This window comes from Anabrus simplex, chromosome 1 (genome assembly GCF_040414725.1).
Source record: "Anabrus simplex isolate iqAnaSimp1 chromosome 1, ASM4041472v1, whole genome shotgun sequence".
Classification (NCBI taxonomy): Eukaryota; Metazoa; Arthropoda; class Insecta; order Orthoptera; family Tettigoniidae; genus Anabrus; species Anabrus simplex.
In genome coordinates this window covers 1,132,525,636-1,132,541,489 of record NC_090265.1, presented here as the reverse complement: position 1 = coordinate 1,132,541,489, position 15,854 = coordinate 1,132,525,636, and positions in this window count along the sequence as shown.

Here is a 15,854-nt window from a genome sequence, read left to right as displayed (position 1 = left end):
TAAGCACTTAAAGTACTTAGGTGAAATTGTCGGCAACACTGGAAGTGAAAATATAGCTAATAAAACACCTTCAGAAAAATACGTAAAGCCTACACAATCACCTGGAATATGTACAATAAGAAATCGCTTTCCACCAAAGACAAACTCCGACACTATCACACAGTTGTTCTCCTAGAAGCACTCTATGCAATTGAGACGTCATCCTTAACCATCAGCATCAAGGACATAGAGAAAATAGAACACCGGTTGCTCAGGAAGGTATTTGGACCCAAGATTCAAGACGGTATCTGGAAGCGTAAAAGCTCAGAAGAACTGTATTCTTTGACTGAGCGAGCACATGAAACTTTACGCACACACAGCACGAATGGACGACTCCCGGCTGACCAAAAAAATATTTTCCATAATTGACGGAAGCCGAGAAACCAAATTACGCTGGTTGGTAAACACTCAAAGCAACCTTGCAGAAATTAATATTGACCCACTGGCAGCTACACGGACCACATTCAGACAGGAAATCAATTCACATAATTTCACATGCAAGAACCCAACAGCCAGGAACTTGAAACTCAAAGATGCTTGGGAACAAGAGAGAAGACAAGCTCATAGTGAAAGGATGAGGAAATTTTGGTAAGAACAAGAAATACAGTGTTAAATAATGGTTCTATGTGCTCCTTAGAGGGCAAAACGCCTTATAAATAATATGAATAGGCCTATACCTCCAAAAGCGCATCTAAGGGGCAGGTTGAACGGCAGCAAAAGGTTTCTTAACGTTCGGTGGGAAATGTCTCGAGTTTCAAGATCATCATTCTTAATAGGCCTATAGTAGTTCTATTGTTGATATTTTGTGTACACTAAGTAGCCGTGCCTCAAAAACAACGTTATTGGTTTTACGTTCCATTACTTTTGAGGTTTTCACAGACGTCGAATTGTCGGATTATTTTTACCTCAGGAGTTATTTTACGGGTAGGTAAATCTAACTACTGGCGTAATTGAGCATTTTCAAATACTACTGGACTGAGCCTGGATTGAACCTGCGAACTTGGGCTCAGAAAGCCAGCGCTCTATCATATATATAGGCAAGGAAGTGTACAGTACATATATATAAATTACAGGTTAAATCCAATTTTAGTTTTTTCTAGGCCAAACGGTCATATCCGACGAACTGTAGGTTAGGACATATAGATATCTTCGTTAAGATTTTTCAGTTTTCTGATCTTCAGATGATCATTCTAAGGCACCTCATTCAAAGTATATAGTCTATACAATTATGTATGGACGTTATTGACCAGAGCCTGTGGAGTGCCGTAAGGAGCGTGTCGGGTGTTTTGACGAGAAACCCTGAATTTCAATTTATTCCTGGAGGATGCCGAAAACTTGCTTCTTCTGCATGTATATCTTGGGACAAATGATCAGGTTTCGTGCTTGTCTAAAGTTATATTATCAGTTTTTCAAATACCGGTGCTAAGAATTACCTACAGTTCAACGATACGGCTGGCGAACTTCCAGTCCCGACACTAATAGCAACTATCCTGAGTGTAGTTTATCCACACTATCTTCAGAAAAACAGTCAGTAGACCTTAGTTCCGTTGTTGACCATTTCGATGGATGCTCTTCTGAAGTCATGTTCTCCTTTCGAATCATGCCTATGTTTATTAAGTATTCGCAAACATACCGAGCAAGTTGGCTACCTGTTTAGAGTTGCGTGACTGTGACCTTGCATTCAGGGGATGGTGGGTTCGAATCCCGCCGTCGGCTGCCATGAAGATGGCTTTCTGTAGTTTTCCATTTTCACACCAAGCAAAGGCTGGAACTGTACCTTAATTAAGGCCACGGCCGCTTCCTTCCCATTCCTAGCCCTTTTCTGTCCCATCGTCGCCATAAGACGTATCTGTGTCGGTGCGACGTAAAGCAACTTGAAAAAAAAAACAAATAAAAAAATTATGTGATCGGTGATGGAAGTTTTCGTTGTTTTAAGTAGAAAACAAGTTATAATAAAATTCTTCCGTGCTGTTATGCCGTGGTCCACTCCTCTCGCTTCTCCCAGACGTTTCGACTACTGCTGCGGTAGTCTTCTGTGGCGTCGTGTAGATACGCTCTCCTGTATCCCGCTGGCGACTAGTAGTCGAAACGTCTGGGAGAAGCGAGAGGAGTGGACCACGGCATAACAGCCCGGAAGAATTTTATTATATTGACACCGGCCGTGAAAGCCTTCATACTTTAAAGAAAACAAATTGATTGTTAGCTCCATGTATTCGAATAGCATCGTAACGATACAATTTATTTGTAAATTAAACTATGTAGGAGAGTATATTTCTTTGAGTTAGAACTTTTGAAACCCGCAATGCAGAAGACCAATTTTAGTGCTACAGACTTACCCGTATATCTGCCTTGCAACATTCCTTGACTAACTTTCTCTAATGCTTTAGTTGTGCAATTACTATGTTTTTAACCACGCTTATTGGTTGTATTTTAGGAGAGTACTGGAACAATTCTTAAGGTGGATGGCATTGTGTTGTTTCAAATCAAATTTTCTCACCTGTTATGGTGCCCGTTATGAGTAACACTTTTGAACTTTTGAACTTTCAGCTTATAGGACGTTTTATTTGACTAAATTGCAGTTCAGAATCTTTGCTCTGATGGTCCACCTCTTGCTATCTTCCTCAACTCCATAGCTTTGAATACTAATATACAGTACATACTGTGTGTTGACAGTGTTATGAGAGAGAAGTGGTTCCATGTGTGGCACGGTAACAATATACACTGGGAGTTTTTAGGTTTTTTACCCGCACTTAGCATTGAAAATACGTCGGACTAGAAACCCTACAGTCGAGCTGAGTAGCTCAGACGGCAGAGCGCTGGCCTTCTGAGCTCAAGTAGGCAGGTTTGACGGTATTTAAAACTGCTGAAAAACGTCAGCTTCGTGTCGGTAGATTTACCAACACGTAAAAGAACTCCTGGGAACAAAATTCCGGCACCTCGGCGTCTTAAAAACGGTAAAGATAAGTTAGTGAGACGTAAAAAACAATATCATTATTATTTAAAAATCCTACATACCTCTTCTCATTCGAACTTCAGTGAAGACACCAAAACAACACAGGTTAGCATTATCAAACATGCTGTATACAGAACCTTATACTTGGTTGATGAGAACGCTATGGGGAGTAAATGTAGACTTTCCGCTTTAAATGCTAAAACGCAGTCGTGTTGTAGATTGTGCTGATTGGGGCAGCTGAGTTGCACAGAAAATTTAATAAATGTTATTCGTACCTTTTTTTTTCTTTTCGTCACCATCTTATCAAAGGCTGATACCTCGCTTCAGTCTATTGACCCTTCTATTATATTTGTGAAGCGAAGGAAACAGATCAAGAACTCCTTGAATCGTGATGTGGAATTGCTGTTGAAGAAATAATCGTTTTAGAAGGAGATTGATGCCAATGACAGTTCCGTTTTCTTAGAGCTCGTTGTCATTCACGCAACCTGATACCAACTACCTGTCACAACAGAGAGCAGGGCTGTGGTACAAATAAAACGCTCGGTTTACCTCCCTTAAAATGGTATTGGTGTAATTAGTGGTGTGTGGCCCGAACGACCGGAAGCCACACTTCACTTTGCCGTGGTAACACTTCCTGTGCTTTGTGGCTGTTTCGACACGCCCGCTGTCAAATGTGTGACGACAGCGCAACCGCTATGTGTTGTGCTGCAGTGCATCTTAGTTACGCTATTGTCATCATTAATTGTGATATCTCATGGTATGTTGGTACCACTGAAAGCTTCACTTGCCAGCTTTCCACTTTTTCAACATTAACAACTCGACATAAAATACGTTGTGCTACAGGCGATGAATAACCATTTATACAGCTGCATACGGTCATATTTTGATTAAATATCTATACTTTAAGGAGAAAATTTGCTTTTTTAATACAAGATTAATTGAACCATTCGAGATTGAAATCCCTCGGTTTCATTGTTGATGTTATTATTCATTTTTCGTCTGATTAGACGAGAAATTTCATTTATCGTCTTAGAATTTGGGATATTATTCCCTTTCCTATATTTAACCAATCTTAACCCATACACTATTATTACAAACACATATAACTTACTTACATACGGTAATACAAATAATAGTATTAAGAAATAGAAATATGGTAACATTAAAAACTCAATAATACAGTATTAATAAAAATAATATAACTTAGTGATATTGAAACAGAATAATATCATTTATCATACACACAAACATACAAACAAATTGTACCTACTGTAATGCTAAATCAGCTTAATCTAAGAGAAAAGAATTAGGCCTATTCATCAAAATAACATATGATACGAATTTCAGGAAGGAAACATAAAATAAGACGAAGATAATGGTCCATGAAAGAAAGAGGAAAATGATGATGAAAAAGAAGGAAAAAGAAAATGATGATGAAAAGGAAGGAAGAGGAGTTTTTAGGTCGCACTAGATGATTCCTTGATGTTTTTGAACTCTTCTCCTTCGTAAAATTACATGTTTCAAACGCAACTGATTAACATAGTCTGTTAAGTGTTAGAAGCTGTCCTATGCATACTTCATTAATAAGAGAGAAGTGTGAGTAATTTATAGTTAGGATACCACGATGATATCGTGGTTCATGACCAATTATATCACGCGGTGTTCTGATTCTGTAAAGTTATCAGTACCGTAATGTGCTTTGTCAGATTATAGGTAGTGATACAAATTTCAGCGTGCATCACTTTCTGTCGCCGGACTGAGTGGCTCAGACGGTTGAGGCGCTGGCCTTCTGATCCCAACTTGGCAGGTTCGATCCTGGCTCAGTCAAATTTCAGTGTGCATCACTATTTGTCGCCGGAATGAGTGGCTCAGATGGTTGAGGGCTGGCCTACTGATCCTAACTTGGCAGGTTCGATCCTGGCTCAGTGCCGTGGTATTTGAAGGTGCTCAAATACGTCAGCCTTGTGTCGGTAAATTTACTGGCACGTAAAAGAAGTCCTGCGGTACTAAATTCCGCATTCCGGCACTTCGGCGTCTCCGAAAACCGTTGAAGTAGTTAGTGGGACATAAAGCAAATAACATTCATTTTCTGAGCATGGGACGGGCTAGAGGAAAGGGGACGGCTGTTTCCCACTGCATTGCAAAACACAGATAGGCTAATGTATGCTAGTAACGTCTGTTATACAATGAGTTTCTCTCCTCGGTTGGCCGGCAGGTGCGCTCAGCTTATCTTACCCACCTCCGTGTAAGTCACACTCCAGGGCGGGAACTTGGAAACTACTCCGTCGGAAGTTTTTTTTTTTTTTTTTTTTGCTAGTTGCTTTACGTCGCACCGACACAGATTGGTCTTATGGCGGCGATGGGACAGAAATGGGCTAGGAGTGGGAAGGAAGCGGCCGTGGCCTTAATTAAGGTACAGCCCCACCATTTGCTTGGTGTCAAAAAGGGGAAACCACGGAAAACCATTTTCAGGGCTGCCGACAGTGGAGTTCGAACCTACTATCTCCCAAATACTGGATACTGGCCACACTTAAGTGACTGCAGCTATCGAGCTCGGTCCATCGGAAGTTTGACTCCTGCGTTAACCACAGATTGTTTCCACTCTTACTCCAGGATGATACTGAGTTTCCTATATACGAATAATTTCAGCTTATACATCTTCACAAAATACATGGTAATGGTGATTAAAATAGTCCAGATCCCTAAACTGAACCAAATGCTTTGTTCTGAAGTTCCTTGAATTTACTTTACAGGAAAAAAATTGTAAATGTAGGCTAAATGTGTATTTTATGTAGGTTCCGATATCGCCATCATATGCCAATAATTATCACTGTCATAACTTACTAATGTTTCTGGGAAACTGTACTTCCTTCCTTCCTTCCTTCCTTCCTTCCTTCCTTCCTTCTTTCTTTCTTTCTTTCTTTCTTTCTTTCTTTCTTTCCCCTCTATGAATGTGCTTACATATTCTTCGTTATCCTTTCCTTGTTATGATCCCACGTGATTCGTAACATGCAGTTAATAACACGTACTGACACATGTTGTTTACGAGGTTCAGTGGCAGGTTTCAGCATTAGCAGGTACCGTGAAAAGGATTTAAAAGACATCCGATATTTTCAGCTTTATGGACTTGAGTGGTGAAGTGATTGATTACATGATTGACATGTTTTTATAAAGGACTTCCGGTTTTTTATCGTCTCTGTTAGAGATGCTAGGACAGAAGTAGAGTGAGACAAAGGGACATGTCGCCTTTCAACAGCTCGAGTGACTTACACTTTACATATAAACTGACAACGTTCAACATGCACAACACACTGTGCTAGGTTTATGTTCATTTTGTCTCATTTCCGTTGTACTTCTGAGTTCGATTCCTCCTTATTGATATCCGAGACTAAGATGTAGGGATTTAACTTGCCATTAATACTAGACAACGAATTCTTCTGAGTGGCATTTCCCATTAGAACTACTTCCATATCTTAATGGTTCTTAACTACACATGCATTTTGTTTTGATTTGGAATTTAAGCGTAATGTTTTGGTAATCAGTCTCATGTTTGAATGAATTGTTACGACATACGACACCCTAATTAAACGGCCCTTTAGGGAACTGAGGGAGAAGTAGACCTCAAAAGGCTCAGAATAAGAAGAAACAATAGAAGTCGAATGGAAGTATTCCATTTCTGGGCACATTTGATCATAAACAGCAGTTTTCAATAGCTGGTCTCAAAATATTTTTATAATCTTTAAGCACTCACCAAAAGAACCTTTCCAACCAAGTAATGTCAGTGGATTCTTCCGCAATTCGACTGATAATGAAGCATGAAGATAGATTAGTATAAGTTGTGAAATAATCTCGTAAGAAGTGGTGCACATGTTATGAAGTAGATTATATTTTCATGTTATAAACAGTAGAATATAAAACTATAACTCATTACACAGTAATTCCTGCCTCAAGCGAAATTCATTTGTAAGCCCATATCAAGTAACATGAGTCCATATCCTGTCTTCGATTTCAGTGAGATAATCGAACTTGAAAATTGTTTGTTACAGAAGTTTTTCTTCAATGTGAAGAGTGAAATAACACGGAATGAAGATTTTGGAACGTTTTCCTTAACTGAGAAGATTTCATGCAAACTTTATAAGTGTTTAGCTTCGAAATGATTTATCTCACTGATCAGAATTAAGAATGAGCCCTATTTAGAACATTTGATACATTTTCTTTTTTAACATTTAGATATCTTCCTAAAACGTGCGCAGACTGCCACAAGGACCCAGAGTACAATAACTTATGTATATTATTTCACGAAAGTTAAATGAAAACAGTGTAGCTTCAAGGTGACTGTTAAGGTCCATCCACAGGTGTGATTTCTGAAGATGTCTATAGATCTGTTTGATTTGATATATACAGTCTTTTGTAAATTACAAAATATTCTGTAAAAAATCCGCCGTCTGCTTTGATAATTTTCCTTACCCTTATGATCACGAATGTATGTAGATATTGAGGTAGGGCCCGGGTCTAAAGGGCATATTTTGCTATAAATATTTTCCGTAATGATCTCTGTAACTCGTCATGAATTATCCTGTGTATTGATGTCCATAGATTTCATATGCGACTTTGTCGGATATAGTAACACATATTGGCAAACGTTTATTAGACTTGGTGGCTGACTTCTGTGTTAATATGTACCATGTGTAGGCATTTGAATAGCACACGATGTCTCATCATGGGGACAGTCTAGACTTTGTGAACCGATTCAGTGTAACAATATTTAATTTGTTTTTATACATAAGTTTGGTCTTATGCGTTCAATCTGAAGGTTTCCCATCATCGTCAATAAATTTTTATTCGATCTGGAAGGTAGCAACGATTTTTTGTGAAACATATTCGGTCATTAAAAAGTACTTACCCTGCCGACCATATACTGAATTAGTAATTGATGATACGCAATATGTTCACCACCGAAGGATAGACACCAATTTGAAAAATGGGCCAGAGCTATTCCATGCAAGGATACTGAGTTAACGCGTAATAGCAGAATTTGTCATGTTCATTTCTCGGTGCTCTTCGCTACACGTACACATGCAGTAGTTTTATGGAAATGTTCAGTGATAAGTACATATATGGAATAGGCAATGGGCCTTTTGAATAATGATAATGTTATTGGGTTTTTTCGTCCCACTAACTATTTTTACGGTTTTCGGAGGCGGTGAAGAGTCGAAATGCAATCCCGCTTGAGTTTTACTACGTGCTGGTAAGTCTGCTGATATGAGGCTGAAGTATTTTACCATTTTCAAATACCTCCAGACTGAGCCGGGATCACACCCACAACTTGAGCCCAGAAGGCCTGCGCTCTACGGTCTGAGCTAACCGGCCCAGCATCTAGCACTTGTATTATTTTAAGTGGTGTCAAGCATATAGTTTTATTGTATTTTGTATCAGGTACGAGCTAACTGCTCTGGATAACAATAATCAGCAATTAATCCAAATCAGTGTTGTTTTACTTGGGTGATGACGAATATAAGACCAAGTATGAGGACTCAGCCATTATAGCCTGGTAGTTTGTGGTCCCGCCACTACAAGCACTACAAGCAATTATATCCAACACGTGCTCCAGTAGTTCCGGCAAGCCGGGTATAGAAAGTGCGGGAGACGTTACTCTACGAGATATTTCAGTGAATGCTCCAGTAGTTCTGGCAAGCCGGGTATAGAAAGTGCGGGAGACGTTACTGTACGAGATATTTCAGTGAATGCTCCAGTAGTTCTGGCAAGCCGGGTAGAGAAAAGTGCGGGAGACGTTACTGTACGAGATATTTCAGTGAATAAGTTGAATTTTCTTTGCTTTCAATTCCTAAAGCCAGTTCATTTTGTGTTGTGTACTTCAACAACGTATCGTATGTGGCTTGATTAATTTAATAGTTCAGCATGCCGTTACCTTTTGAACCTGGCTGTAAGTCAGGCTATGGTAGAGTAGTTGATGATATGCAATTTGTTCACCACCGAAGGATAGAAATCAATTTGAAAAATGGGCCAGAGCTATTCCATGGAAAGATACTTAGTTAACGCGTAATAGCAGAATTTGTCATGTTCATTTTTCTTTGATGATTTGATAGTAAAATCAGATAATTTTATAGTGAATGGTGTAAAAGTGGATCTCTCGTGTGAGATGGAAATTACATCAAGGAGCAGTGCCTCACATCTCCCTAATTTGCCGAAATGCATTTCAAATGAGATTAAGTTCCGTGAAACTCCCAACACCATCACGAAAAGCAGTAAGATGATTTAAGACGGGAGTGCAACAGCGAATGGTGAATTAAAAGGTCAGTCTAATGTTGATCAAAATTTGGGTCATTCTAGTGCACCTTCTGTTGTCGAAAAGACAATATTATCGCTCAAAAAGGCGGCTCAAAATGCCAATGTTCTGCAAAATCGAGAATTAATTTGCTGGAGAAGCAGGTTAGGAATACACAGGCATTTAATTACAGAGATAACAAACACCTTAGCAAGAAAGAAGAGATGATAATCGACACCATGCTTAAGAAATACCAGGTGAAATGTTCTAATGGAATGAGGTACAGCAATGAATTCATTTTGGAGAGTTTACTGTTGAAAATAAACACACCGAAAGGATTCCGTCATTGTCGGCGACATAACCTCTGGTCTCTGCCCTCATGAAGTCACTTATGGAGTTATTACGCATAGCATAAGAATGAAGGAAATCCGGTGATATTTACAATCTCGAACATCCTCCAAATCCTCACGCAAGCTTCCGAAAGTCCAGTATGTATGTATGTTCAGTCTTCAGCCCTAAGGCTGGTTGGATCCTCAACAGCTCTGCCATCAGCTGTCATAGTTGGCCTAGGCATCACTGATGAGACGTACTAGGGAAATGATGAGTGAGGTAGTTTCCCGTTGCTTTCCTCACCGAGCCAGAAGTTGCTATTACATATCAGTCTGCCAATCCCACTGAAATGCATGCACCAACTGACCCTAAGAGCAACATCTTCACACCATTCATAGCGGGGACTGGCTGCACAAGGAATGGCATTACTAGCATCGCTCATACCTCAGTCACTTTCATATTGTCAAAGCCAAGGATAAGACTGAGACAGATCAATGAAAGTAACAAAATTGCTCTAGACCATACCAGAAGACATAGTGCACTGTAAACACTAGGTTCTTCCAGCAAAGGCATGAAAGTACAGTAACCGACAAATTGAGTTGGTAAGTAGAGTATTTCCTTTAAATAGCTCATGGGTGTTTGTTTTAATATGCTGGGAGTTATGTGCTATTTATCTATATAGGTACAACACTCCAGTAACCTGTGCTTTTCGCAATATTTGATGAAGGCCGTAGCTCTTATTTCCATGTACGATTTTTGCCATTGTACCCTGCCGTGGTATTTGAATTGTAATTTCTCATTGTTTTTCAAAAGACAGTGCATATACATATCAGTTACGGAGTAGTACGTTTCCTCTGGCATCTTTCCTAAGTCCAGCTGATCAGTACTGTGGAGCTTGTCCACTCTAGTGCTGCCTGACGGGGCGCGCATGAACTCGAGGAGTTCTCACACATGTTCTTATATTCGTCATGCGTGGGGTTAAAGGATCAACGTTCTTCCTTCTGTGGCACTCACTCCGGCCAGGGAATGAACATTTTAAAATCTTTTCTTGTATTAACTGTCACATCAATTGTGCCGTGTAAATTTGCAGATTGAAGAAAGAGGTTAATCATTACCTACATTGCCTAACAACTGAACTACTTCAGTGTAGTTTCCATTATTGCCCAATATGTGTCCTTTATTGATCCTTAATCTCAAAAAATTCTAAACTTTCTCGGATTTTGATGGTAAAAATTAATTTGGTCTTTCAGGAAACGTTTAAGATCACGAAAACTATAGACCATTGCTTTGGAAAAAATGTATTCCTCTGGGTAAAAAAAAATTCTCACGCTTGCGTACGTATGTCATTTTGCTTTTCTCAAATCCCCAATTTAGAATCACTACAACTGAGCCCCCTTTGGGAGTTTTAGAATTATCGATTTTGTTAAGGATCTTGGTGTTTCAGGTTCTCTGGTACCGAGGTTTTTTTTTCCTAGGGTGTCTGGATATGCTTCATGAATAATCTGTTTTTTTCTTGTTTTGGTCAAGGAAGCAATAAAATAAAATGAAAAATACATTCTTCCATGTATTAGTATACTAGCGATCCACCCCGGCTTCACACGGGAACTATTCTAAATTTATGTTGATAGGTCTTTTAAGATTTCGTTGTAGACAATGTTAGTGTTTTTTCCTCCTGATGAATGTACTGCAGTACGTGTCTGAGAGTAACATTTTTCCAAGGTTCTTTCGGCTTCCTGCCTGTCAGTTGTCTTCCTTCTTCCCATGCGATATTTAAACCACTCCTGCGTTCCACTCTCACTAAAACAATCATTACTCCAAAACTATTCATGCATGTTATGTACAGTAAAGGACATTTTTATCGTAATAACATTATGGAGGTTAATTACGTGATTGATCTGAAAATATGGTTTTTAATTTTAAGTGGTTTTTACTGCAAACTATAACATATAACCATTATTGAGGACCTTTTACAGATAAGTATCAGGAGCAGTGAAATGAAAACGCGTCATCTGCAAAAATTAGTAGAACATTTCGTAACTCTAAAGTTATCACCAGATGGTTTTGTGCGTTTAGCGTACCGGTATATCTTTTAGTGCCCGGAAGTGTCAGAGAGCATTTCCTGCTCGCCTGGTGCATGGGCGACCTGCGCGTCTAGGTGTGAGATGACGATGATAATGAGGCATGGAGAGGATGAAACCAGGTGTCGGCACATAGCCTACTCCTGTGGATAACACTAGGTGGTCTGGTAGCGAATATTTAAGATTAACTTAAGTACTATATTTAAGTGGTCCGCCTATTCAATACATAAGATATATAATTTATTATATCTAGTACATGTTTCGTCCCCTAATGAACATCATCAGCTAGAGTAAACTACAATAATACATCAGAATACAAAAATTACATTATTAGATGTGAAGGACAAATTAAAAACACTTATATATACAAGGACATTTGAAATAACTTTGATAAAGAGTCAGATAGACACTTACCTCAGCAGAAGTGAGTCCTCTTCCGCGCATCGGGGCCAGTAACAAGGAAACAGAACATTATTCAGTTCTACAAATAACTTTACTGCTTCGGCCCCATGTTGACTTGAAATTCTGAAGCGTACATCTTAAGTACAAATTAAGGGCTGTTTATCAAAGATCTTAAGGATCTTTTACCAAGAAATATTTTAAATTAAAGGTTTTTATTCACAACAATGATCATTTTATGATTTTATGAATACAACTGTTAGTTCCCACGAACTTCATCATCAAGATTTTAATGAACAATTCAACCAGTTTTACTGACCATATGACTTGCAACATGCATTTTTTCTTTTTTAATGATGAGCCCAAACGAACTTGTGGTATGATATTGGGTTGCAATGCAGACGGAAGCGAAAGGCTTCCTTCCATCGTCATAGGAAAGTTCGATAAGCCACGATGTTTTAAGGCCGTCGGGCACTTTTCGTACAAGAACAAGAAATCTAAAAATGCAAACAGTATAGAAAACAAAAAACAAATTTAAAAAAAGCACTTGCACAGGGGAGCCGCATAATTTGTCCTCGTCCTTGAATCGTGTCTTTTCTCTCTCGCTGCGTGAGGTCATGTTTGCCACTCATTTATCCAAGTGCATTATTTGAATAATGTGCATGCCTCTTGTTGGATACATTTCGAAAATAGATTTTTCATGGTATTTGAAATGTTTAAACTGTGAATTAAGGTGATTGCATGCATTAATGGGTTTTAGTATACTTTGTTACACGAGAAAAGTGCCAAGTCGTACAAGGAGAGTCACTGTACTGTAGTGCAATGCAAACGGAGGTGAGAGATATACCACAGGCTTAATCCACTCATAAACTTGTCCCAACCTCATTTATTCACGAAACTTCCTTTTTATTATATATAAGACTGGTGGCTGGACGTAACGCACGAGCGAAGTACATCAAATACAAAGAATAAGAAGAAGACGCGAGATACTTCCTGCTTCCTCCCCTTATCGTAGGAAATTTCCATAAACCACGATGTTTTGAGGGCATCGGATGCCGTACTTTCCTTGCAAGTACAGGCATCCAAAATGCATACAGAACAGTAATCCATTGAATCCACTTGCACTGGGGAGCCAGCATAGATTTCTCCTAGCCTTTTTCTTTCGTTGCGTGAGATTATGTTTGCCAGTGAATTATCCAAGTGCATTATTTGAACACTCTAAATGCACCTTGTTGGTTATATTTTGGAAGTAGTTCTTTTCATGGCACCTGAAAGTGAATCAATGTGAATCAATGTTAATTGCATACAGTAATGGGTATTAGAATATTTTGTGACGCGGCGAGGGTTGGCATTTCTGAATTACAAGTTGGCGGTTAAAATCACGTAATTAGAAGTCCGATTTCTTCGTTCCAAAGACTTAGAATTAACGAGGTTTTACTGTATCGCAAAACTAACATCCGAATTCGCCGGTGTGTCTGTTTCAAGTGTTTACATTACACAAAAATAATTAACCACCGCCGGTCGTGTTACTATCCGAGTAAAAACAGACCGCGTGTAGGAAGTGTTATAAACGTGGAGTGTGACGATTTTGTAAGTGATTTAGTAGAGCATTCTAGTGATGCAAGAGACAAAGAATCTTCCGATCTGCAGGGAATCGAACCTATTGCAAGTTCACATTAATGAAATATCTGTCACGTAAGTAGACCTACTTGCCAATTTTCATGGCAAATATAATCTCAGGCAAAGCAGCTATATCCGTCATTGTACATGTTCATATTTGTATAAAGACCACGTGGACCTCGTGGAGTAGTATGACATGTTTGTTTATGCCTACGTTACTCTTTCGATGGAAGTAATTTTTGTTCATTTCTTTTTTTTTTTTTTCTTTTCAAAATGAGCTTTCCTAAAATTAGGGTGCGGGGATTATTCGCGTAAATACGGTATATTCCGCAGCTAAACTCTCTCCATAAAGGTTCTTTACAACGGGGAAAACTGCATCAACATCCGTTCGGTGGTTTTCAGATTAGTTCGCACAAACACATACTGACACCTACCGGGGCTTCATTTTATAATAGTGCTGTATGTATACTTAAGACCCGATATTTTTGTACTGTTCAAAAATATTTCTGTACAACTATAATATCATAACATTCTACAGAATGCCATAAAATAATTGTTTTCTGAAAAAGTGAGATGGAAATTCCAAAATATCTATGTACACAATTATAAGTTTAAGGTTACTACTATACACAGCAGATGTCACATTGTTTCACTACGCAGTCCTAGCTGTAACTCCAAACTACTCGGTTTTTTATTTTGTAAAATAAACATAATTTCTACCTTTACCTCGACTAGCTGAGTGAATGTCTGCCATGTTTTCTTCAACGTGTTGTTGTTCCGTATTATACAGTTTAAATGGCTACACCATTGCAAAACCTCGGTCTATCTGAAATTGTGCACAGCACTTCTGGAGGTCTATAAGTGATTTCTACAGCAGAACGCAAGCTTCAAAATCGATGTGCATAATTATGCACAGTGGGACTGGATGTTTCAAGGGCCCCTGGATATAGGAATGTCGCATGGTCAGCGTGAAAACCTTGACAGCTGTATTACTTCGTTTTCTTGACTTGGTACACTGCCTCACGTATCAGGCACTTCCTAAATTGCCCTCGAATCCCCGCCCACGTAGTCAAGGATTAATATTTCAGGACTCGATCTCGGGGTATTCCAGTAGCAGACGGAACTCTGAATCACGGGACCGGCAAGTTCTTGTGGTGACTATATATTTGTTGTACCTTGAGGGTGTACTCTATACCTCGTCAACTCGCTACGGTACGTAGTTCAAGTTCTGCGGGCTTCCCAAAGAGAATGGTAGGGAGCGGCACTCGGACTTCCAGTTCAAAAGACTGCAGAACTATCGTATACCGAGGTACAATAGAAATGGAAATTTGTGGTCTGTCTTTCTGTTAGAGAACCATCATCAGTTAACCAATAGAATCTCGTTAAGGTTTACGCAAAAAGAAACTCGAACATTTTAGCTAATTACTGAGACATATTTAATGAAAATCTAGTGGGATTGTTCATTGAAGGAATTCTAAACATGCCGGCTGTGAGGAAGAGAGAACTGAGACATAAATTAATGGTCAGTAAAGCTCAGGGTGGATAAAATATTTGGATCGTCTGTATATTCTAGTCTAGTGCGCAATCTCTCACATCTCTTTTCGCTAGAAGTCGGTTTAAAATTTCATTGTATATTCTGTGGACAGTCATTATGGTGGTTATGTTGTCTTTATCAGTTCAAGACAGAAAGGAACAAAGAAGAAGAAGAAGAAGGAGGAGGAGAAGAATAAGAACCGCATCTTGCAACATCCTTCCCTGCAGCATTTGTATTAAGCTGCGTGAATTGTGCCGTGTAAATTTACAGACTGAAGAATAACTCTGCTGCTGGGGTGTAGGAGATTCTTTTGTATCTTCCCACCTTGTTGGCTCTGATTCGATATCCAGCCGATTTGAGGGATCATAACAGCTCATAGGGTCGGTTGGTGCATGCATTTCAGTGGGCTTGGCAGACTGATTAGTAATGGCAACTTCTGGCTCGGTGAGGAAAGCAGCGGGAAACTACCTCACTCCTCATTTCCCTAGTACGCCTCTTCAGTGATGCCTAGGCCATCTATGACAGCTGATGGCGGAGCTGTTCAGGATCGAACCAGCCTTCGAGCTGAGGACTAAACAATATTAGTCTATCAGTTCAGTACAGTATTTTAAAAAG